Source organism: Muntiacus reevesi, chromosome 18 (genome assembly GCF_963930625.1).
Source record: "Muntiacus reevesi chromosome 18, mMunRee1.1, whole genome shotgun sequence".
Lineage (NCBI taxonomy): Eukaryota > Metazoa > Chordata > Mammalia > Artiodactyla > Cervidae > Muntiacus > Muntiacus reevesi.
This window is the reverse complement of record NC_089266.1, coordinates 1,060,976-1,083,558: the sequence shown is the minus strand read 5'-3', so window position 1 is coordinate 1,083,558 and position 22,583 is coordinate 1,060,976. Positions and strand designations below refer to the sequence as shown.

The window sequence follows — 22,583 nt, the reverse complement described above, 5'->3', positions numbered from 1 at the left end:
GAGGCGGTCGCAGAGGAACCCGCAGGAAGAACCTTCCAGGCAGGGGGCCCCCACACGATGGGGGTCACATCACATCAGCTCCGTGAAGCCACAGAGGGTGGCTGGGGACTTTAGGTTTTGTTCAAGGTAGACAGGGGCTCCTGGAGGGTTATGAGGTTCGCTTCAGCTGATGCAAAAATTTGACTGAAGAGGGGTCCGGGCAAAGCAGAGAAGCAGGGTCCAGGCCGCTGAGACACACAGGGAAGGTCCAGGGGACTGGACCGGGGCGGTGTCAGGGCCCCAATCCACTTGAGGACATGGGTCATCGCCCTGAGACGTGGGTGCAGAGTGAAAAATAAAGAGACGATGACTCTGGGGTTGAGGCTGGAGCAGGAGGGAAGTGAGGGAGGGAGTGGCATTGAGGGGGGTCCAGGGCTCGGCCTGGGGTGGAGGAGCGGGATGCACGGCCCACGTCCTGAGGTGCTGGGGTGGGGAAGAGCTGCGGTCCGGGCAACCGAGTCAGTTCATGTCCAGTAACAATCCCGTCAGTGCAACTCCAGTCTTCTTTCCACGGAGACACAGCCCCTGGTTCTTGGCCTTTTTTCTGGTGTTCTAGATTCACTGGAGCATCTGGTGAACACTGTGTGGTCACTCCCCACGTGGAAAAAAGTGCTTATCATGTGCCTCTAGTTTCAAGGGGGTTCCACATGTTGCCTGAAGCCTGTCCATGGATGAACCCCAGGCTAAGAACCCCTATTTAACAGAGAATAAGGAAAAAAAAGGGAATAAGGGGGACTTCCCAGGTGGTGCAGTAGTTAAGAATCTGCCAGCCAACGCAGGGTTCGTGGGTTCGATCCCTGGTCCGGGGGGATGCCACGCGCCATGGGACAACTACCGGCGCACCGCAGCTGCTGAAGCCTGAGCCGGCAATGGAGAGCAGCCCCTGTCTCCACACCCGGAGAAAGCCCGCGCGCAGCAGTGAGGACCCGGCACGGCCAAAGATAGATAAACACAAGTTTAAAAAAGAGTGTAATGGTTTGACTGAGGAGAGAATGAGAATGAGGACAGAAGCTTTAGGGGCTTTTTGACATTATACTGCAATACAAAATCCACCCTTCAGCCAAGCCTGACAATGAGCTTCAAACTCTATTTCTGTTTATATTAATGACTGTATTATTGTGGGCTGTTTCCAGAAGGATGAATGCAGTTGTTCTTATGCTTTTTGACCAGGTAGCAATTTTTTTCTTTTGATAGTTTTGTACCAATGCATAGGATCTTGTTGGCATCTCTTATGGCCTACTCAAGGAGCGAAGTGAACACGGGGCTGGGAAGAGACCACTGTGCTTTCTGCCCAGCTCTCTCCTGCTCTCCATCCTCACATCTCAGTCAGAGTGACCCCATGCCCCAAAATCCAATCACGTTGTCCCCCTGCTGCAATGCTCAGACAGCACCGCAGCACCCCCGAGATGTGGCTGAGACTCCCGAACGAGCGTGGGTCTCAGGGACCCGGGTCTCCAGGCTCTGACCACCCTGGACCGAGGGAGCCTCTGTGTCCTGCAGATTTTGTGGCCACGACCAGTGACCATGTACCACCGTCGACTGCATGGACTTTATTTTTCAGCCTCCTGGCAATCCTGTGCAGAAGGCACTCTCTCACCCACGTTGGGGAGGACGGAACTAAGGCCCAGAGAGGGGAGAGGGCCTCCTCGGGTCCGTCCATGGGCCAGAAGTAAGGCCCCGGGCTGGGACTGCCCACGCTGACCAACCTCGAGTTCAGCGATCGCGCGTCTCCCCACGGCCCTCCTCCCTCTGCCCCTGTCTTCTCTCTTTTGCCTGGAAGCCGCTCTGTTCTTGGTGTAACCTCACTGACCTGTCCGAGGAGCAAAGCCTGGACACTGTGGGGCTGTGATCCGTCCGGGATTCAAGGCACTCTGTCTCTGTGTCCTTGTGAGGCCAGGACGCCTGCAGCCCCGGGCGCTTTCCAGCCTGGAGCCAGCCCTGGTGCACGCCGGCACCGGGCCCACGCTTGGGCAGGAGCTAACACACATCTCAACTATTTCCCTGAGGAAATTACTTCAACCATGGGGTCTTCCAACTGTCCTCAACACGGCACAGTAACTGAAAGGTCATCAAGTTTCTCAAGATGCAGAACGTACATCTTCCAAAGTTCTCTCTCTGTACACATACCTGATACATGTATACACATATGACACTATTATGTGTAATGGCATATTGTCTGGTTTCTGCCATGATAAAAAACGACACTCCTTTGTTTCTTGGTTTGTTGAGACGTGCATCTCCTTTACCTTTTAGACAGAAAACTGTCAGCCCCGCAGTCTCACCTCCACCCTGCCCTTCCCCAGCAGAGCCCCGGCATGGCCTCCTCGAGTGTCCCCGTCGCCACCTTCCTCCTTCCTCCTGTCCCCGCCCTCCACGAGGGAGCAGGCGGAACCAGCAGTGCCAGAGCACAGGGGCAGAGCCTCCTTGACAAAAGTTCAAGGTGCTGGGGGGCCGTGATGGGGAGAGGCCTGGGCAGGGGGCGGGGCCTGGCCTGGGGGCGGGGTCTGAGCGGGGGCGGGGGGGGGGGTCTGGGTGGGAGGGTTCTGGGGGGGAGGGGGCCTGGGCGAGGGGGAGGGGGCCTGGGCGAGGGGGAGGGGGCCTGGGCGGGGGGAGGGGCTCCAGGGCTCAGGCCCACGCAGACGAGGATGTGCTGGTGGGGAGTCATGAAAGGAGCTGAGATCAAAGCCTGACCCTGCGTGATGCCCACACTAGGAGCAGGCAGAGGGCGAGGAGGCCGGAGGCCAGAGGCCAGGCGGGGATCTGGGTGCTGGAGGTGACGGAGGAGGAAAGGAGTCCAGGGGGTCTGACCAGAGAGTCCCCGCGAGGACAGGGGATGGCGCCAGACCTGCCCTTTCTCCGCCTTCACACAGCGAAGAAGAGATTGCTAACCCACCATGTCTCAGCAATGCTATCAAAACAGAAGGAAAGTTACATTTGCTTTTCAAAGGGCACCGCTTTCAGTTTGCTTATAGTTAACTAAAGGGTTCACGTGATCTTTCTAGGCTAATCAGAGCAAGCAATATGGCTAGAAATTCTTTTTATTACCTAATAAAAATCAGTTAAAAAAACTGAAGAGTGACTGAGTAATATTCCACTTTCCAAAAAGTTAAAATGCATCAGATGAAAGGAAAAGGACAGTTTATACTGACAGCTGTTCCTGATCTCATATTCTAAAATATTATTAGGTCAAGAGCTGTTCACCCCCCAGAATGGACGCGGGCCTCTCTGAGTGTGACAACTACTGAGTAAGCACTAGCAGGGACCTTTCTTCTAACTGTGGCGTCTTCACTGGAAAGCCTTACAGTCTGACATTTGACACACACCTACAAATACAACTTTTACTTTATTCCTGAGAAAAGCCCAAGATCATCAAAGCATGGAATGGCCAACATTGGGTCAAAAACCTAAAGCAAAGTCCCACTTGAACAGCCACGCTGCATGTTCTGCAGACGTGCCCCTCACCTCTGCTGGGTGCACTGGCCTCGTGACTGAAGGGCGGCTCTCCCAGCGAGACCTGTGTCTAGACGCCAAGTGACGGGGCTGGCAGCGGGCACCACCCATGGCCGACTCTCCCAGAGATCTGTGTGGACTGCCGACAAAGAATGGCCTCTTCCAGAAGAAAAGCCTGCAGCTCTACGGGAACAACAAGGGCAGATCACGCTCTGCGAAAGGGAGCGGGCTACAGGATAATCTGATCTGTTTGCTTAAAATATGAAAATAGAGCACATTGGAGTGTAAAAGGGCCACAGGTCATGGGTCCTCAGGGTCCTCAGGGCAGGCAGCTCATGTTCCTGGAGGAGGCACCTGTCGGGGTTTCAGGGCTTTGCTGTTCATTTAGGGGGAATAACGAGGACTAGAGTCAATGCTATTTTCATAAAACTTATAAACAGGCTTCACAGTCAGCTACTCAACTTCAGTCACACATTAAGGGCTTCTGTGGTCTTCCTGAAAACCCAAGTGTCCCTCCTAATTCTGAGTCAGTTAAACAAACATGAAATGATGGCAGATACACGCTTTTTAATAATGGACACATGAAATGCAAGTCCATTTGAATTAGAAGTGGCTAAAAAGTTATGTAATAAAGGAAAAATTCACTGGAAAGGAGGGATTCTGGGCTGTGGGGACACAAAAGCCACAATCCCAGTGTCCCCAGGGTGAAGGGTGTTCCAGAAGCGCTCAGACTCAGCTTAGCACAGGTCTTCGGAGAGGTTTCTGACCTCGGCTTTAGGCAGACTCCACCGGGTCCGCATCCGGCGTGGGGTGGGCATCCCGGGGCGACCAGGGTGCAGCCTCACTGCCCTGGCCCAGAAGGCTGGCCCCTGCCGGCCGCACGCCAGCCTCTCACCCCAGGACGCCCGGCCCGCAGGCTGTCCCCAGACAACACGATCCCAAACTGCCCCGCTCCCATCTTTGCCGAGACCCTGGGCTGAGAGAAACGTGGAGACAGCCAGCGGGAGACGGAGGCAGAACCAGACACACAGACGCCACCCTGTCCTGAGTCCCACGGGCCGAGCCCCGCTCCCCAGGAGCGCGCAGGCCGGCTCTCACCCCCGGAGACAGCGTGTCCTGGGCACCTTCTGCCTCATGCCGTGCATTCCGTCCGGCAGACGCCGGTGCCGGGCCTCGTCAGTCGTCCGGAGGCCGCCGGCACGTCTCCCGGGCCTGCCGACAGTGGAGGGGCGCGGGCCGAGGCTGACCGGCTCCCCGGCCCGCGCCCCGGCTCGCAGGACGCGCTCCCTGGGGGCGCACCTTCCGTGCACGGCGTCCTCCCGGTCACAGGGCCTGGAGACCGCGGGGGACGTCCGTCTGGTAAACATGCAGCCGGGGGCTGGGTTAGGTCAGCGGCGGGGAGTCGCGGAGCTGGGCGGGACGCGGAGGGGCCTCGCCAGCAGCAACTCCGCCGCGAGCTGAGCACCGAGGCAGGCGGAGCGCTGGCGGGAGGCTGGCGCGGCAGCGGGCAGCCTGCGCCCGAAGCCAGGCGGGTGCGGCTCGCTGCTCTCCCCACGCGCGCCTCCGTTTGAGTTTCCATGATAACGAGAAAAAGGGACGTTTAACGCTTTTTCTGCTTAAGACACATGAAGGCACCATATCCTTCCTTTCACGAGGTTTGAATTTACCGTTTTATTCTGAAGAAGCACGTCACGCGCCCTCCACCGGCAGGAGCGACGGGGCAGGACTTCCGCAGCCTGTGTGTTTTGGAAGACGCCGGGGTGCCCAGGTTCTGACCTAAGGGGAAGGTGGCTGGACGGGGAGGCTTATTTGTTCTTTTATCGAGACACAGTTTACATGGTTCTAAAACACGGTGATGGTCTGTTTTCTATTTAAAACCTGTAATATGACTTGAAAGTTTGTCTCACAAAGTATCTGTCGGCTGACTGGTTCATCCATCAGACAGAGAGGACACCTGGCCTGTGAGTCGGTGAAGAGACAGATCATAACCGCGAGAGGAGGCAAGCTCTCCATGAAACCTCACCGCCTTTGTAACAATGCCCACACCCGTCTAACGTAAGGAGACCTCAGTTTACAAATGGTGCCGACAACATTTCTGATGAATGGGCTTTCTTTGAGAGGAAAGTTGATGCAGAAACAGCAACTATTTTCCTCTGTACTACAGCTAACTGAAAGTTGAAGGGAAAATTAAGTAAAGCTATAAAATCTCCTCATTTTGGTGTCAGATTCCTCTTATTTTTCTTTTTTTCACATCTTAAGCATCTGGGATCCAGCAATAAGACACGTCCTGTCCCTGAGACAAGGAGACAGTCTGGGGTTACGGAAGATGACACCAGAGCAGAGGGTGACGCTTGTACTGGGTGGTCTCACTGGCTATTTACACAGACCACTATTTTTTTTTTTAATGGGCTAAATCTACTAACAAAAGCGGCAAGTCTTCTTCACCTGAAATGCCAGTCAAGAGTTCTTTTAAAGTGATTTCTTCAGAACTACTCAGAATGAATAACAAAACCATAAAGAAGTCTTATCAGTGGTTCTGCAGAACCGAGAACAGGTTTGTGCTACAGATCAAGTTACTGAAACAGACTACAGTTACTGCCAAGGCCACACGTGTATTCAAAACTCAGTATTCTTTAAGGCTTGCATTCAGTTTTTTTTGGTTTCCCTGTTGGTTCATTGGTAAAGAATCTGCTTGCCAATGCAGGAGACACAAGAGACACAGGTTCGATCCCTAAATTGCAAAGATCCCCTGGAGAAGGAAATGGCAGCCCACTCCAGTGTTCTTGCCTGAGAAATCCCATGGACAGAGGAGCCTGGAGTGCTAGTCTGTGGGGTCACAAAGAGTCGGACACTGCTGAGCCACTAAGCACCCACATGCACATTCAGGTTTTTAATTTTTTCACATTCCATGCAAGTAAGTTATTTTTTTTCTCATTTCTTTAACCCTCATAATTCAGTCTCTTGTGATAGTGTATGAAGAAAAGAAGGAGCTTTAACCCAATACGTGGGATATTCTTCACATGAGGCAAAGTTCCCTCTGGGTGAAAACTCTTCAGCTGTTGCAACAAACCTCGTGGATGACAGCTTGCACTTTGATCCGAGGCTGTTGTTGCAGTGCTTATGAGGCCACTGATGCAGCTTGAAAGGCAAAAGTATCGTGGCCAATATAAGAAGCAAGAGTAGCACTTCTGTCAAAGAATCCCAAAGTTTTCACTCTTCTTTTCTTCTCTATCATCTATTTTCTGGCCTTTAAAATTCCTAAATGACTTCCTTTAAAAGTCTTAAAACTGCACTTTAAAAAGAGTTAGTGTTTCCTGGTCTCCATGGAGGTTCCAGGAAAAGAAATCATGTTATCCCAAGACTTTGATGATCTAAGGAAGCTGGAATCCCCCAACACACCTCATTAATGTTCCCCAGCAGCACACAGCCTGTCCTGACCTCACCCACGTTTCTTCTGGGAGCAGTCGGCACATTTCTGCTCAGGAAATTCAAAGCACATTGCCCACTCTGTCCCTCCAGACGGTGTCACTTATGAACACGTTCTTATCTCGGGGGGTAGAAATCCAGGACCAAGTTCAAGAACCGGGCTAGGACATTCCAGGATCTCAGAGGAGCTCCCTCTCTCAGCTGGTGTGACAACCACGTACACTGCGGTCAGTCTACAGAACAGAGACCGCCCTCCTGCCGGAACCCAGGGAGGGGAGTACCCAGGAGCCACCGGTCTAAATGTTTATTTTCTTGCATGGTAATCGTCCACACGTGAGGTCAACTTGAGCCTGCAGCACCGGTCTAACCCCAAAACAAGTCATGAATTTCTCCTCTGTTAAACCTGAAGTCATATTTGTCAGTCATGTCCCCTACATGAGAACACATTTATGAATCATGATTCACCTGACATTTCCCCTTCATCTTAGATGGTAAGCGTCACAAGGGTCACCAGAAGGGCTCTCTGAAATGCTTAGTGAGATGTTGGCACTATGTTAATTCCCAGGTGGCGCGGTGGTAGAGAATCTGCCTGCAGTGCAGGAGACACAAGAGACGTGGGTTCACTCGCTGGCTCGGGAAGATCCCCTGGAGAAGGGCGCGGCAACCGCCTCCAGTACTCTGCCTGGAGAACCCCATGGACAGAGGAGCCTGGCGGGCTGCAGTCCGCGGGGCTGCAAAGAGCTGGGCACGGCGGAGCGAGTGAGCACTCACGCAGGCAGAAGAAGCTCCTGGCGGCACGAGCCAGCTTTAGAGGACAAGGGGCCTCAGTGAGGACAGCTGGGGTCTCCCTGCTGAAACCCTCCAGACTGCCTTTCCCCCCTTGAACCACACAACTGTATCTCCTCTTGCTGCCCTTGGATAAAAGTGTATGCGCTTTACTCAGGCTGCTCCCTTACGCGTCCCAAGGGGCAACTTGCCCTGTTTTCTCAAGAGAAGGCATCCACCAGCGTCCTTGCTTCTCTTTGCAAAACCTGAGGGGTTGGTCACGACCACCGGACACTCAGGCCTGTCCAGAGCACCCGCCGAAACTGGCCAGAACGTCCGTGGATTCGGACAGCCCACTGTGCCTCTTTCCACTCTGATAGCCTGTAAACACACTAAAGACGCTGTCAAGCTTTGCTGCCGGGAGGGCTCTCCTCTGGAGCCTGGGCGGGGGGCGGCCCAGACGGTGAGCCCGCGGCTCCCTGCTGGGTCAGGCCGCCGGGTCCTGGCGCTTTGCCACGGCCGCCGTGGGGCTGACACACACGGGGAGGGACGTCCCTCGCTTGTGTCTCATCCTGGAAACGCGAGTCCTGCCCGCCACTCCTTTCCGAGTGCCCAGCTCCGGGCCTCGTCTCAGCCTTGGGAGGACCCAGAGTGCTCCCCCGAGACGCCTGCAGGGCCGCGTGACCACTGCGGCCACCACACTTGCTGCTCTCTCTTCCGCCGTGTGAGCGGTCACGTCGGGTCAGGGAGGCAGTCACCCCGACGTCACCTTGGCCCATCGCTGGGTGAGGAGGCCTCAGGTGAGGCCCTCCGGGACCCCCCACCCTCACCCCCGCTCACGGAGGGATGGGGTTATATTCGCCAGATAAAGTATTTTTCTTTCCCTTTTCAACCTCGGGATACTGTGCTATCTGGGGCCAATACTCATGAAGGAAGAAGTTTAAAACTTTCTGTTTAAACCACTTAGAATGAGAGGATTTGCAAAGATCCTGTTTAATGTTCAGCTGACACATTGTCAAAAACATTTATCATGCAACCTTTGAAGTTCCTCCCACTCCCTTTCGGTTATTAAGGCTCGGATTGCAGTTAGTTATCAGCACCAAAGCACACATGACCGTGTTTGTACTGTCAGACTTTCAGCTTGATTTCTGGACTACTGAGCACAATTAAATTCTTAGATCAGAAAAATGATGAGTGAGCTGACTTTCACTGCTGAGGGCACAATACTGCTGATTTCTGAAACCACTTCAGGGTGCGCCTGGAGACTGTATGAGGGGCTTGGAGAGTTCACCTGAGTGTTCCACAACTGCAAATTTTAAGTGTTTATACTCCAAACTGTAAGCATCTTCAGATACAAAAATGTGCCAGTTTATGTTTGGCTCTAATTCTTTCAGTGCAAAGTAGAAATGGGGACTTACATTATTGAGAATTCTCTGGCAACTCAATTCCTAATATAAATATCTTGGCATTGAGTATATATATCTCCAGCTCACATTTTGCAAGAGAGAGAAAACTCATTCTAGATAAATCAACTGAATGGTATTTTTAAAATACAAACAATGTGTCAGACATCACCCAGGAGTCCCAGTGTGGAGTGAAGCCACAGTCTCACCTGTGAAGGTGCGCACACTGTCATAGAAGGCATGAGATCAGGACAAAAAGCAGGGGGTTCAGCGAGTGTCTTGAGTGTCCAGCTGAGAGCACAAAAGGCAACAGAACGGAGGCGGGAAGGAGGCCAGCGACACCCCAGGGAAGCCAGCAGACCAGTGCGGAAGGCGGGAGGTGCCACGGCCGGGCCCTGGGCGTCTGCAGGAGGTCGCCAGGGTGGAGCAGAGGGCAGGGAGGGTCTGCTGCGGACAGAGACGCAAGGCATAACAGGCAAACACGACGCTCCTATTTCATTGGGATCTTGATTGAGACAAATCAACTTTAAGTGGACATTTCAGGAAAGCTGGGCCCACCTAATTATGAAGCAGGTATTAGATGATACTATAAGACAGCTATTAATTTTCTTGGGTATGACGTTGGCACTGTGGCTGTGTGAGATGGTGCCCGTGTTTTCTGAGAGGCCTTCTGGAATTCGGAAGATAAAATGACGTGACGTCTGAAATGTGCTTTAAGTTATTTTAGCCAAGGAAGGAAGGACAAAGTGTGAGACACACATGGCCCACTCTTGATAACAGTTGAAACTGCATGATGGACATGAGGGGGTTCATAGCACTGTACTTGGCTTTTGGGTATATCTGCAAACTTTGATAATAAACCTCAAAAACAGTCCACACACAATTAAATGATGGGAAGGAAAAGCACAAGGTGACCAGGACAGTCTTCAGGGAGGAAGTGGCATTTGGGAAAAACCTTGAATAATGGCAACAACTCTGACAGGCAGGGGTGAGGAAGGGGGAAACTGTCTGCTAAAGAAGCAGCTTTTGCAAAGGTAAATGCAAGGGATAAGTTCAGTTCAGTGGCTCAGTCGTGTCCGACTCTTTGCGACCCCATGGACTGCAGCACGCCAGGCCTCCCTGTCCATCACCAACTCCCAGAGTTTACTCAAACTCATGTCCATTGAGTCGGTGATGCCATCCAGCCATCTCATCCTCTGTCGTCCCCTTCTCCTCCTGCCTTCAATCTTTCGCAGCATCACGGTCTTTTCAAGTGAGTCAGTTCTTTGCATCAGGAGACCAAAGTAATGGAGTTTCAGCTTCAGCATCAGTCCTTCCAATGAATATTCAGGACTGATTTCCTTTAGGATGGACTGGTTGGATCTCCTTGCAGTCCAAGGGACTCTCAAGAGTCTTCTCCAACACCACAGTTCAAAATCAATTCCTTGGCACTCAACTTTCTTTATAGTCCAACTCTCATATCCATACATGACCACTGGAAAAACCATATCTTTGACTAGACGGACCTTTGTTGGCAAAGTAATGTCTCTGCTTTCTAATATGCTGTCTAGGTTGGTCATAGCTTTTCTTCCAAGGAGCAAGTGTCTTTTAATTTCATGGCTGCAGTCACCATCTGTAGTGATTTTGGAGCCCCCCAAAATAAAGTATGGGAATAAAAATAAACAAGGGAATAAACCTACCCATATATGATTGATAATCCATGACAAGGAGGCAAGAATATGCAATGGAGGAAAAACAGTCTCTTCAATAAGTGGTGCTGGGACAACTGGACAGCCACATGCAAAGGCCCGAAACTGGACCACTGCCTTACACAACACACACAAAAGTCAACTCAAAACGGGCTCAGGACATTCTTCAATGTGAACCTCTTAGAAGAACACAGGCAGTAAGCTCTTCGATACTGGTCTTGGCAATACTTTTTGGACCAGTCTCCTCAGACAAGGGCAACGAAAGCAAAAGTAAACAAATGGGACAACATCAAACTAAAAAGGTTTTGCATAAGAAAGGAAGCCGTCAAGAAAATGAAAAGACAGCCTACTACACAGGAGAAGCTACTTGCAAATCATATGTTCAGTAAGAGGTTAATATCTGAAATACATAATATGTAAAGAACTTGTATAACTTAGCACTAAAAACTGAAAGAACCTGATTAAAGAATGGTCACAAGACCTGAACAGACATTTCTCCAGAGAAGACAGTCAGATGCCCAACACACGTGCAAAGATGCTCAACATGACTGATCGATAGGGAAACGCACATGTAAACCACAGTGAGACCACTTCCTACCTGTCAGAATGACAATCATCAAAACGACGAAAAACAACAAATGTTAGTGAGGATGTAGAGAAAAGGGACCCCCCCCACCACCCCAGTGCTGTTGACGGGGATATAAATTGGTGCAACCATTATGGAAAAAAGTATAAAGATTCTTCAAAAAATTAAAACTTGAACCACCATACTATTCAGTAATTCCACTTCTGGGTATTTATCTGAATAAAATGAAATAGTAACTCGGAAGGATATGCACCCCAGTGTTCACTGAAACATCATATATGATACCCAAAGCATGGCAGCAACCTGCGTGCCCACAGACGGATAAAGATGCGGCGCTTACACACAGGAGCACTTCTCAGCGTAAAAAAGAACGAAACAGTGCCATTCACAGCAGCATGGGTGGACCGAGAGATTATCACACTAAGTGAAGTGCGCCAGAGAAAGACAGACATCATACGATATCGCTGGCATGTGGAATCAAAAATAATGATACAAATAAATTCATGTATAAAACATAAATAGACTCACAGACATAGAAAACAAATTTATGGCTACCAAAGGGGAAAGTGGGGGAGGGGATGAATGAGGAGTTTGAGATGAGCCGGTACGCGTTATTCTGTGTAACAGATAAACACTACCGTATATAAAATAGATGGCCAACAAGGACCTTCTGTACAGCATGGGGAACTGCACTCCACACACTGTGATAAACCATAACGGAAAAGAATACGAAAACGAGGCCACCCTCTTCCGTCTCACCAACAAAGCCCAGAAAAACATGTAGTTTCTGCCGTGCCGTGCGGGGGGCCTGCAGCAAAAAAAACCCAGCTTTCTCTGCAGCAAGTGTAAATAGTGACCAAAATAGTGCTAGAGTGCGCTGATTGGCGCTGTCTGACCCTGCTAATCTTCCCTTGGGATGAGAAGACATGAGTGAATGTCCTCTGGGCAGGCGGGCACATGGGGGGATTCAGAAGCAAGGGCCAGAGGGGCTCGGGGCCGTGTGCCCGCCCTGGAACAAAGCTGGTGCAAAGGGCTGAGCCGGCAACACTGGCCAGGACTCCGGTGAAAGCTGGGCATGGATACTCGGAGAGGCAGACACAGCATAAAAGCCGCGGGAGACACATCCTGGCGCTCACAGCCTCCCACGCTGACAGCCCAGACCACTCCGGTCTCCTCGCGTCAGTCATGCTCGCTTTTCCGGCATCTCCTCTGCTTTCCCAGCTCTACAGGAAGGCAGGCAGGTGACACACGAGCCATGTGTTCTGGTAGCTCTCGGAAACTCGCAGTGGAGGTGGGAGCGGAGGGGGCTTCTGCAGCAGACGGTCGTGGCCAAGGGTGTCACCAGCTGTGCAGACAGAACCTGCTGATGTGACTGACATTACTACATAGCCTTTGAAATTGTTGTCTGTATTGTGGGGAGCTACAAGCCCAAATCTGCAGAGGATACAAATTATATTAACTTTAGAAATAAAAACATAAGCAAATCTAAATATAGCCACTTAAGGAAAACCTATACTGTCTAAAGAACAATTTAGAAGTTATTTTGAGCGCTATGTGGCATTGGTGCGCTCCACACCAGCTTCTAACAAACCGCCTTCCCAGGTGACGGCACAATGCACACATTTCATGAATTCGGTCCGTTTCTTCTGCTCGGATCCTCTGGGAGCTGTTCTTCCTTCCGAGTCAGTTACTTTCCTTCTTCCCTCAGCTCCCCCAGGGAGCTAAGCCACCTCCCCTCTGACGACGGCCACTGCTCGCAGGGGCTCAGGGCTCCTCGGCCACGCTTGGACAGGAGTCTTTGGGCGGCGGTTCTCCAAACCTTGAATACACTCTTCACGTAAACTATGCAACCATCTTCTACCTTGTCTTCTCCAAAGAGGCTCTGATTCTCCCCAAGGGAACGCGTCCCTTTGAGCTCCAGTTTTCAAGAGTGAAAATGAGAGCTGGGCCCAGACAGCCTGACCAGGCTCCAATGCCTCTCTCCGCCTCTCCCCCCGCCCCTCCTCCTCTCCTGTCTCCGCCTCCCACATATTTAAACACAGGTGTGTACACACATGTAAACATGCACATACATATATTTTCATATCCCTGCTCACAGTGTAAATACATAACATTTTTACTGGTAGTTACATCTAATTTTGTTTGGGTTGTGATAACCCAACTGACAAAAGTGTAAAAAAGTCAACAAAAAATACAGATATTTTACAGTATTCTTTCTTAGGAGAAGGAGCTTCTATCGAGTGTCTGAAATGCTTACCACTGACGTGGCGACTGCTGGCCCTTGACGTGGAGATGGCTCAGTCTGTGCTCCCGGCCACCAACGCTCCGCTCAGCTGCGGGTTCAGAACGCGGGCAGCTCTGGCCGCACCCTCTCCCTGCCATCTCCGGCAGCCACATGAGCGCGGGGTCCCCACCAACCCCCACCCATGTCCCTAGTCACCCTCTCAGCTCCTTCTTGCCCTCTCCTCTGAAAACCTTCGCTTCACCTTTGTTTTGACAACGCAATCCACGGCTCTATCTTGTGTCTTCATCTTATTGTTTACAGTTGGTGCACGTCTGAAATCTTAGACTAAGCAATCCTATATCTGACCTGGTGGAAGAGACAATATCACCACAGATTCGTGTATAAGGAAACAGCGGGGTATTTAGGCCATAAAAACTGTCCACTCTGCTTGACGCTGCAGATCACACAGGGCAGTGAGGATCGGCCGGAAGCGTCTGAGTCGGGGGTGACACTCTCGGCCCGGTTCAGACACACGGCCGATGGATCTGCTCTGGGGGCGCACGGGAGAGCTGGATGAAAGGGAGCAAGGGGACTCCGGAGGAGCCTGGGACGGGAGTGGTCAGCGCAAACCAGACAGAGGTGATGCTGCTAGAGAGGAGAAGGTCAAGGCAGCTGGCTGCGCAGGAACAAGGAAGGGAGAGTCAGCCGAGGGGCTCGGTGTAACCAGAGTCGCCCACAGTGAGACTGGGGAGCAGATGCACAGAGTTCTAGATCCAGCGAGACCATCTGCAACTCAGCCTGGCCTTTGAGGGGAAACCAGCATCAAAGTTGTGATTCTTCTGCAGAGCAGTCAGAGGTGAAGTTGAAGGGACTTATATTCCCCTTAGTAAACACGAGTTTACTAAGGGAAAAATACAGAGAAAAAAATCAAGAGCATTGTGTATAATTTATGGTTGGCCCAACAGATTTGGATTGTTCTGTGATATCTTATGGAAAAATCTGAATGAACCTTCTGCCCAACCCAATATATTTAAAGCTCCTGAAGAGAAAAGAAGAGCCAGTGAATACAAATGTGGAAGACATTTAAGTGAAGTGTGGAGCAGATGGTTATCAGAACCCCAGGATTCATGCCTGAAGCCTCTTTCCCATCGTCTCCAACACAGTCTCCACCATGATCCCCACCACTGTCCCCTCAAGATCCCCACCATGATCCCGACCAGTATTTTTCCACCATGATCCCCACCATGATCTCTCCCATGATCCCCACCATGATTCCCATCATGATCTCCACCAATATCTTCACCACGACCCCCATCAAGATCTCCACCACAATCCCCACCACTATCCCCCCATGATCCCCACCACGATCCCCACTGCCATCCAACCATGATCCCCACCATGATCCCCCCACGATCCCCACCACTACCCAACCATGATCCCCACCATGATCCCACTATCCAACCATGATCCCCACCACGATCCCCACTACTATCCAAGCACGATCCCCACCACAATCCCCACCAATATCTCCACCACGATCCCCCCCACCACCAGTACGTCTAATATGAAAATAAGCAGGAGGAGGCTGACCCTTCCTAAGAGTGTAGTTTTGTTAGTTGGTGGATGTAGATGCCAAATTCATTTTTTCATTCAGCAAACATTTACCGAGCGCTTATGGTTTACCAAATACTGAACTGGACTCTGGGTATGAAGCAAAGAACCAGAATGGAATGCTTGGTGAGTAGAGACCAGTGCGGCCCTGCTTCCCAGAGGGCAGAGGAGGTCCACGCAGGGGGTGGGGGCGACTCAGGTTCACGCCAAAGTCTGTACCTGGTGGAGGAACTGGACCCGGAAAGGCCTATTTGACCCTATGCGCATGAAATTCAGTGCTATGCCGCTGTGAGACCAGACCTAACATTTATCACAAAGCTTCTACTGGGAAACACATTTCTATTTGGGATTCAGGGCAGATGTCTGCTACAACTGCTGTGGTGGTGTGTGTGGTCGATTCAAAACTTGGGGCTTAGTGGTAGAGACGAGAGGCGGGGTTACCAGACGTGGAGAAACAAGGATCAGAGGCCGCAAGTGACAGGCATTCGGTGACAAAGTGATCCCAAGGGCCTGGTGGGGCAGGAAAGTCACAGGAAACCCCAACCTCACCGCTGTGCTGCCATCACAGGTCTGGGTTCCAGAGATTACCTTAACTTTGCCTTAACTTTCCAGTTGAAAATCGGGTTTATACCTACAAAGCCAGTCTCTAAACAATGGTGCAAATAATTCAAGCCTGAAGACATTCTCATCTGTAGTAAAAGTTGTATTTACATGTTCCATTTTGTTTCTAGAAAAATGCTAACCTTTATGGCTGTGCTCTCATTGGGAAATATAATTTGCTCAGCTAAATAAATATGTATATTTTAGGACTTCTGACTACATCACACTTAAAAGTCTTTACCATGAATTTTAAAACTTGCCTTGCCCCCGGAAACAGCCTTTGAAAGGCTGCCGTGTGCCTCAGGCAAGCGGCCAGCCGGCCAGCCCAGAGCTCACGGCTCACACAGGCTGTCTTTAAACTCTAATGATCTCACAGAGAGGAAAACAGGTCAGTCCCAGAAGAGAGAGGAAAACTCCAAAGAGACACTGGAACTAGAACAAAAATAAGGTTTTGAAACTGATTTGACGACTTTCAGAAATACCACATTATGGTTACTGTACATAATTTTTATCTATTCTTTTGATTAGTGGTTTTTCCTCTCTGGCTTTTGGCTCCAGGGCTTAACCTAAAGGCAGGTATTAGAAAGTCCATATTCCTACCCAGCGTCCCCCAGCATAGCGGCTGTGCTTTACAGATGCCATACATAAATACAAAGCATGGCTTTGAAAACATTTTTTGGGGTCCAATCCCTTTTTCCAGACTCTCCGGCTTTTAAGTTCTAATTTTCCTGCACACGATTTCTTGGAAAACTAGCAGTTAGAGAATCTGCGCCCTAGTGAAAGCATGGCGGCTGAAGGTGAAAATGTCTCAAAGGCCGCAGATTTCTTGGCCAGGAGCAAGTAAGAGAAATAAGAATGAGAAGATTTCTCTGTCTTGCCCACCGAGGGTCATGTAGGCAGGCTGACCTGATAACCATTTGGAGGCAGTGAACCTAAGAACTAAAGGAAGCAAAAATATTCCTTTTGCCTATAAATATTTTTTCTGACAACTTTTCTCTATTAATATAAACTTTGACTCCTCTCAGTTCTCCCTGCTTGGCTAAGCAAAGTGTAAAGGTGATGTACATCCTAAAGTGTAAAGGTGATGTTTTGCTATATCTTAACTGGAAGTTGCATTTACCATTTTAATTTCAATCAAATATTTACTGTTTTTCTAGAGAATATAATCAGTGATTGAATTTTTGCAAAGCGCCTCCTTCAACTCATCCTGTTAGGAACACAGCCTCTTTCCACAGACCCCTTAATTTTAATGTCTATATAATTAGTAGTTAAATATGTATTTGTATTGAATGTTATTGATTTTATTTTGGGAGGATGTAGTTGAACTTTTTAGGGGGACGTATTTCTTTATGCTTATTAATAAAAGACTAAAAAAAGAGTCATGAAATAATCTAACCTGAACATGATGAAACAGAAACTTGGATAAACATCCGAAGGAGAAAGGAAAGGAAGTCCAGCTCTTCAGGGCTTCTAGTCAGAGCTGTGATTCCTCCCGTGGTCATATATGGGTGAGAGTTGTCCCCAGTGGCTGCGTACAGATGTGAGAGCTGGACCATAAAGGAGGCTGAGCGCCGAAGAATTGATGCTTTTGAACTGTGGTGTTGGAGAAGACTCTTGAGAGTCCCTTGGATTTTAAGGAGATAAAACCAGTCAATCCTAAACGAAATCAACCCTGAACCTTCATCAGAAGGACTGATGCTGAAGCGCCAATACCTTGGCCACTTGATGTGAAGAGCCAACTCGCTGAAAAAAAGACTCCGATGTTGGGAAAGACTGCGATCAGGAGAAGGAGGAGATGACCGACGGTGAGATGGTTGGATGGCATTTCTGACTCAATGGACATGAGTTTGAGCAAACTTCGGGAGACAGTGACGGACAGGCAGGCCTGGTGTGCTGCGGTCCGTGGGGTCACAAAGAGGGGACACGACTGAGAGACTGAAGAACAAACAGCAAAGACAGACTGGGGGCTGATCACTGAAAAATGAGGGTCAAGAAAACGTTCTCTTCTTGGGGTAAAGCCTGGAAGTATGACTGTTTTCTTAGCCCTAAAATCTTGTTAAGTGTTTCTGCTTGAAAAGTTCGGAGAAATGCTCAGAATGGTTTGCCTCAGAGACAGAGGGGACAGAAGAGGAGGTCTGAGGAGGTGCCCAGACGCGTTGCAGCGGCCGCAGGGGTTCAGAGGCGCTGCCGAGGGGGACTGCTTGCTCTCTCTGCGTGCGTGCTGCCAAAATTTAAAAAAAATGACGTAAATGAGCTTATTTACAAAACTAGACAGACTCACAGATTTTGAAAACAGACTCAGGGTGCCCAGGGGGAAAGGTCGGGGGAAGGGATGCACCAGGAGTCTGGGATGAGCGCAGACACACGGCTGTGTGTAACGGAGGTTCTCAACCAGGACCCACTGGACAGCGCAGGGAACTGTGCTCAAAGCTCTGCAGTGACTTGCGTGGGAGAAGAATCTGAAAAAAGATACGTATAACTGGGTCACTTCGCTGCACACCCGAGGCCAAGGCAACATTGAAAGGTACTCTACTCCCGGAAAATTTAAAAAACAAAGTCTTTCTAAGAGGAGCTCCGTCTCTGCTGACCATGCAGCCCGCACTGAGGGGACGCCGGGCCTGGCTTTACTGGCAGTGGCCAGCCGGTGAACCAGCCCGTGAGCGCGGGGTGAGCAGGCGGCTCGGCTCCAGGCTGGACTCGACTGTGGTGAGCGGCCCTGACCCGCTGGGGCTGGGAGTCCAGGGGGAGGAGCAGAGGGGACAGCGGCCAGCATGCCCTGCGTGCGCACACTCTCCTGTCCGCACTCCCGCGTCCTCACTCCCGCGTGCACACTCCCATGTCCGCACTCCCACGTCCGCATTCCCACGTCCTCACTCCCGCTTGCACACTCCCGTGTCCTCACTCCGCGTGCGCACTCCCACATCCGCATTCCCACGTCCTCACTCCCGCTTGCACACTCCCGTGTCCTCACTCCCACATCCGCATTCCCACGTCCTCACTCCCGCTTGCACACTCCCGAGTCCTCACTCCGCGTGCGCACTCCCGTGTGCGCACTCCCATGTCCTCACTCCCGTATGCACACTCCCGTGTCCTCACTCCCGCGTGCACACTCCCGCGTCCGCATTCCCGCGTGCACACTCCCGTGTCCGCACTCCCGTGTGCGCACTCCCGTGTCCTCACTCCCGCGTGCACACTCCCGTGTCCGCACTCCCGCATGCGCACTCCTGTGTCCTCATTCCCGCGTGCGCACTCCCGTGTCCACACTGTGGGGAGAAAGAGCCCACAGGTGGGCCTAGAGCACGGAGCCTAAGTCGGTCTCGGGAGGTCACCATCACGGAAGTCTTTCTGGGGACAGGCATCTGAGAGGAGATGCAGAGCTAGCAGGAATGGGCGGGGCGGGCACACTGATGCAGGGCCCGCCCACCTGGGCGCGCGTGCGCACCGGGAGGCCGTGGCCGGGCCTACGCGGATGCTGGGGATGCGGAACCTCCTGAGCCTGTGAGAGCCGGGGTGCATTCCCGGGCCCCCAGGTCTCCTAGGACCCGAGAAGTGACGGGGGCTCCAGGGGTGGGGTGCAGACAGGAGGGGCCAGCCTGCGGGCAGTGCCTGCCCAGAGTCAGGGCAGAGACAAGACCCCAGGGACTGCAGCCCGCCAGGTTCCTCTGTCCATGGAATTTTCCAGGCAAGATGACTGGACGGGTTACTATTTCCTACTCCAGTGACGTACGTGTGTGTGCTAAGCCACTTCAGTCGAGTCCGATTCTTTGCAACCTCATTGACCATAGCCTGGCAGGCTTCTCTGTCCATGGGAGTTTCCAGGCAAGAACACTGGGGTGGGTTGCCTTTTCCTTCTCCACCAATGATGTATATGTGGACTTATTAAGTAGAAGCACTATTCTCCACGCTGCTCAAGCAGTAAGCCATTTACTTCTCACTGTCATTCCCACACATTTTACTGTAAACTGTTTCCTGACATCAGGAAAGTGGGGCAGAGAGCTGAGGGGACTTGTCTGAGGCCCCACAGCTTCTAGACGGTGGAGCAGGGTTTGGACCCACGTGCTCCCGGCTCCGGAGTCCATGTCAGGAAGGCCCGCCCACCTCTGAAACGCAGCGCACGCCAGCACGTCAGGGAGGATTCTTCCAGTCTCAGAAAAGTGAAGCAGATGCAACAGAAAGGTGGGACTTCGCTTCACGCTTCCCAGTTCAGCAAAGGTTAGAAAATTGCTCAGAGGAACCTAGAGCCGGCCATTTCCAGTCAGTGTCTTCCAAAAACACAGCAGGCTGCTGTGTCAACAGCTTTCCTTCGTTCACCGACCATAGAAATAAAGCCGTCGAACCCAACGAATCCTCAAAACATCCAGCCTCTTCTTGGAAAACAAACTGTCACAAATCAGTCTTGGCTTAAGTGTCTGTAGAGCCCAGACCTGCGAGACAGCAAGGAGTGGTTATGTACCAGTTTCCTTCCTTTGGAACGCTCTTTAAATTAGTGAGGGGTCCAGAAAGTTGCTTCTTGAACCCTCACCTCTGTTCTAAATTGACCTTGAATATTCTCATTCCAAGGACACTTGGTGATAGTTTAAAAATCATAGCAAGCGACAGAGCCAGCCATTGAGGGAAATGTTCCTTAAATATCCAAACAAGCGCTGGCTTCGCTGAGCCCCTGGCCAGGACGAGTCACAGGAACCATGCGTGACTGTGAGGAGACACTTCATCTGTTCTGGCAGCTCATGTAGATTTAAAGTAAAGTGTATTTTCCTTTATTTCCATTTTCATGTGTGTTTGGATACAGTGAGCATGAGGGAAATGCTGAAGAGGTGAAGCCTGGGCTCAAGGCCTGATGCTGCCAACAGCTACGTGGAAAGGACCACGCCGCCCCCTCCGAGGGGTTCAGGACTTTAATTCTGTGGAGCGGGGTGGGGACGAGGGTGGGAGAATGCAGGAAGGGGCCGGTTCTCTCTGACTCTTTTCCACTTGAGGATACTGTTAATCAGTGAGACGTTATGGAACTGGGCTGTAGCTGGTATAAAAGGAGGCGGCTTCACAAGAATCCACTGTATTTAATACTCTGCTCATTAAGCTTTTAGAATAAATAAACAATGGATTTGAACAGAAAGATGGTGAACTCAAGTAGAAAACCCCCATCAGATGAAAAGAAATTAGAATAACTTCTCAGCCAGAGAAAAGGTAGCTTAGGATCAGAGCCCAGGATCAGTGTTAGTGAAAAGGCTTTGGGCTGAGGAGGTAAACGGTGGATGTGTCAGTGAGGCCATGATGGGGCTGCGGCAAAGCTGATCCTGTGGAGGAGGCCCGCTGTCCCACCCGGAGGAACTGGAGGTCAAGTGTACATCTCTGGGGTCTCCAATCCAGCGTGTCTTGTGCTCAGTCACTTGGTCATGTCTGACTCTCTGCGACCCCACAGACTGCGATGCCAGGCTCTTCTGTCCTCCACTATCTCCCAGGAGCTTGCTCAAACTCATGTCCACTGAGTCGGTGATGCCATCCAATGATCTCATCCTCTGTCGCCCCCTTCTCCTCCTGCCCTCAATCAGGGTCTTTTCCAATGAGTCAGCTCTTGGCATCAGTTGGCCCAAGTATTGGAGCTTCAGCTTTAGCATCAGTCCTTCCAATGAATATTCAGGGTTGATTTCCTTTAGGATGGACTGGTTGGGTCTCCTTGCAGTTCCAGGGACTCTCAAGAGTCTTCTCCAGCACCACAGTTCAAAGGCAAAAATCCTCTGGCGCTCAGCCACCTTTACGGACCAACTCTCACATCGGTACATGACTGCCTCGTGTGTAATCTTGGTCACACGCTGTGTTCGAGGAGGAAGACATGCCCGATGTGGAACGTGAACCTCCTCATGATGTTCATTGTGCTGTTAGTCAGAACTTGTTCCTCGTTCCAGCAGGAGCCCAACCACTTCCACAACCTTCCCCTGGGAGACGCGTACTTACAAGGTGCTGTTTTATTGACTATCTCAAAGAAAAAATCAGGTCAGACGCAGATGCTGTAAACAAGGATTTGCAGATACTATTTAAAAACAAAGGGAGCTAGATAAACCAGCTTGGAAAATAGAGAAGTGAGTAAATATATCTCTCTGAGGAACACGAGTGTTTGCTAACATTTGAAATAACTGGCTTTTTGAGCAATAATGGAATATTGCTGACAAAAATGATTCCCTGCAGGGAAGTGGCTGTCCAGCTGAGGTCTGGTCCAAGCTCAACGGGAAGACAAGTTTACTGGGAAGAGCTTGAGAAGGACCCAGCTCTCGGGGTGAGGAAACACAGGCCAGCATCGCTTTTGAACTTGGAATGAATCTGCCCCGAGGAATGGCAAGGATATATGATGGAAAAAGAACTGGGAAGAAAAGAAAAAGTAACGCTTGCTTCTAAGAATGCTGCTGCTTTGTTTTATGAACTAGTCTATTTGTTTTGGCTGCCACTGAACTCAAGAATGTTCTCTGCATATTTCACAGTGTAGTTTATAGACATCAAAGGAACAATCTCTCCTTTCATCATTATTTACACATAAAAATAATGCAATTTGTGGTGCGTGTAAGATGTTACTTCTTAAAAACCTCTCGAGTCTAATTTATTAATTGCTTGAGATTTAAAGTTAAACAAGGGTGAGATGCAAATCATATGTTACTCTGAAATATGTTACCACCAAATCTTGGTTTATTAATGAGATGTTGAGCAGCCATATGAATATTTATTTAGGTGGTTAGAGGGCTTCATGAAGGATCCTGGAGCAAGTGACAGAAACATAAAAGCAAAAGGGTTTTGCTTCTCTT

The 22,583-nt window shown here is 50.7% G+C and overlaps 1 protein-coding gene across 5 annotated transcripts in view; it reads right to left on the bottom strand.

The window, feature by feature from the left end:
* The window catches only part of CEP112 (centrosomal protein 112), a 306,787-nt gene that overhangs the window by 25,624 nt on the left and 258,580 nt on the right, over positions 1-22,583 (bottom strand). The gene's annotated exons all lie outside the window — the stretch shown is intronic.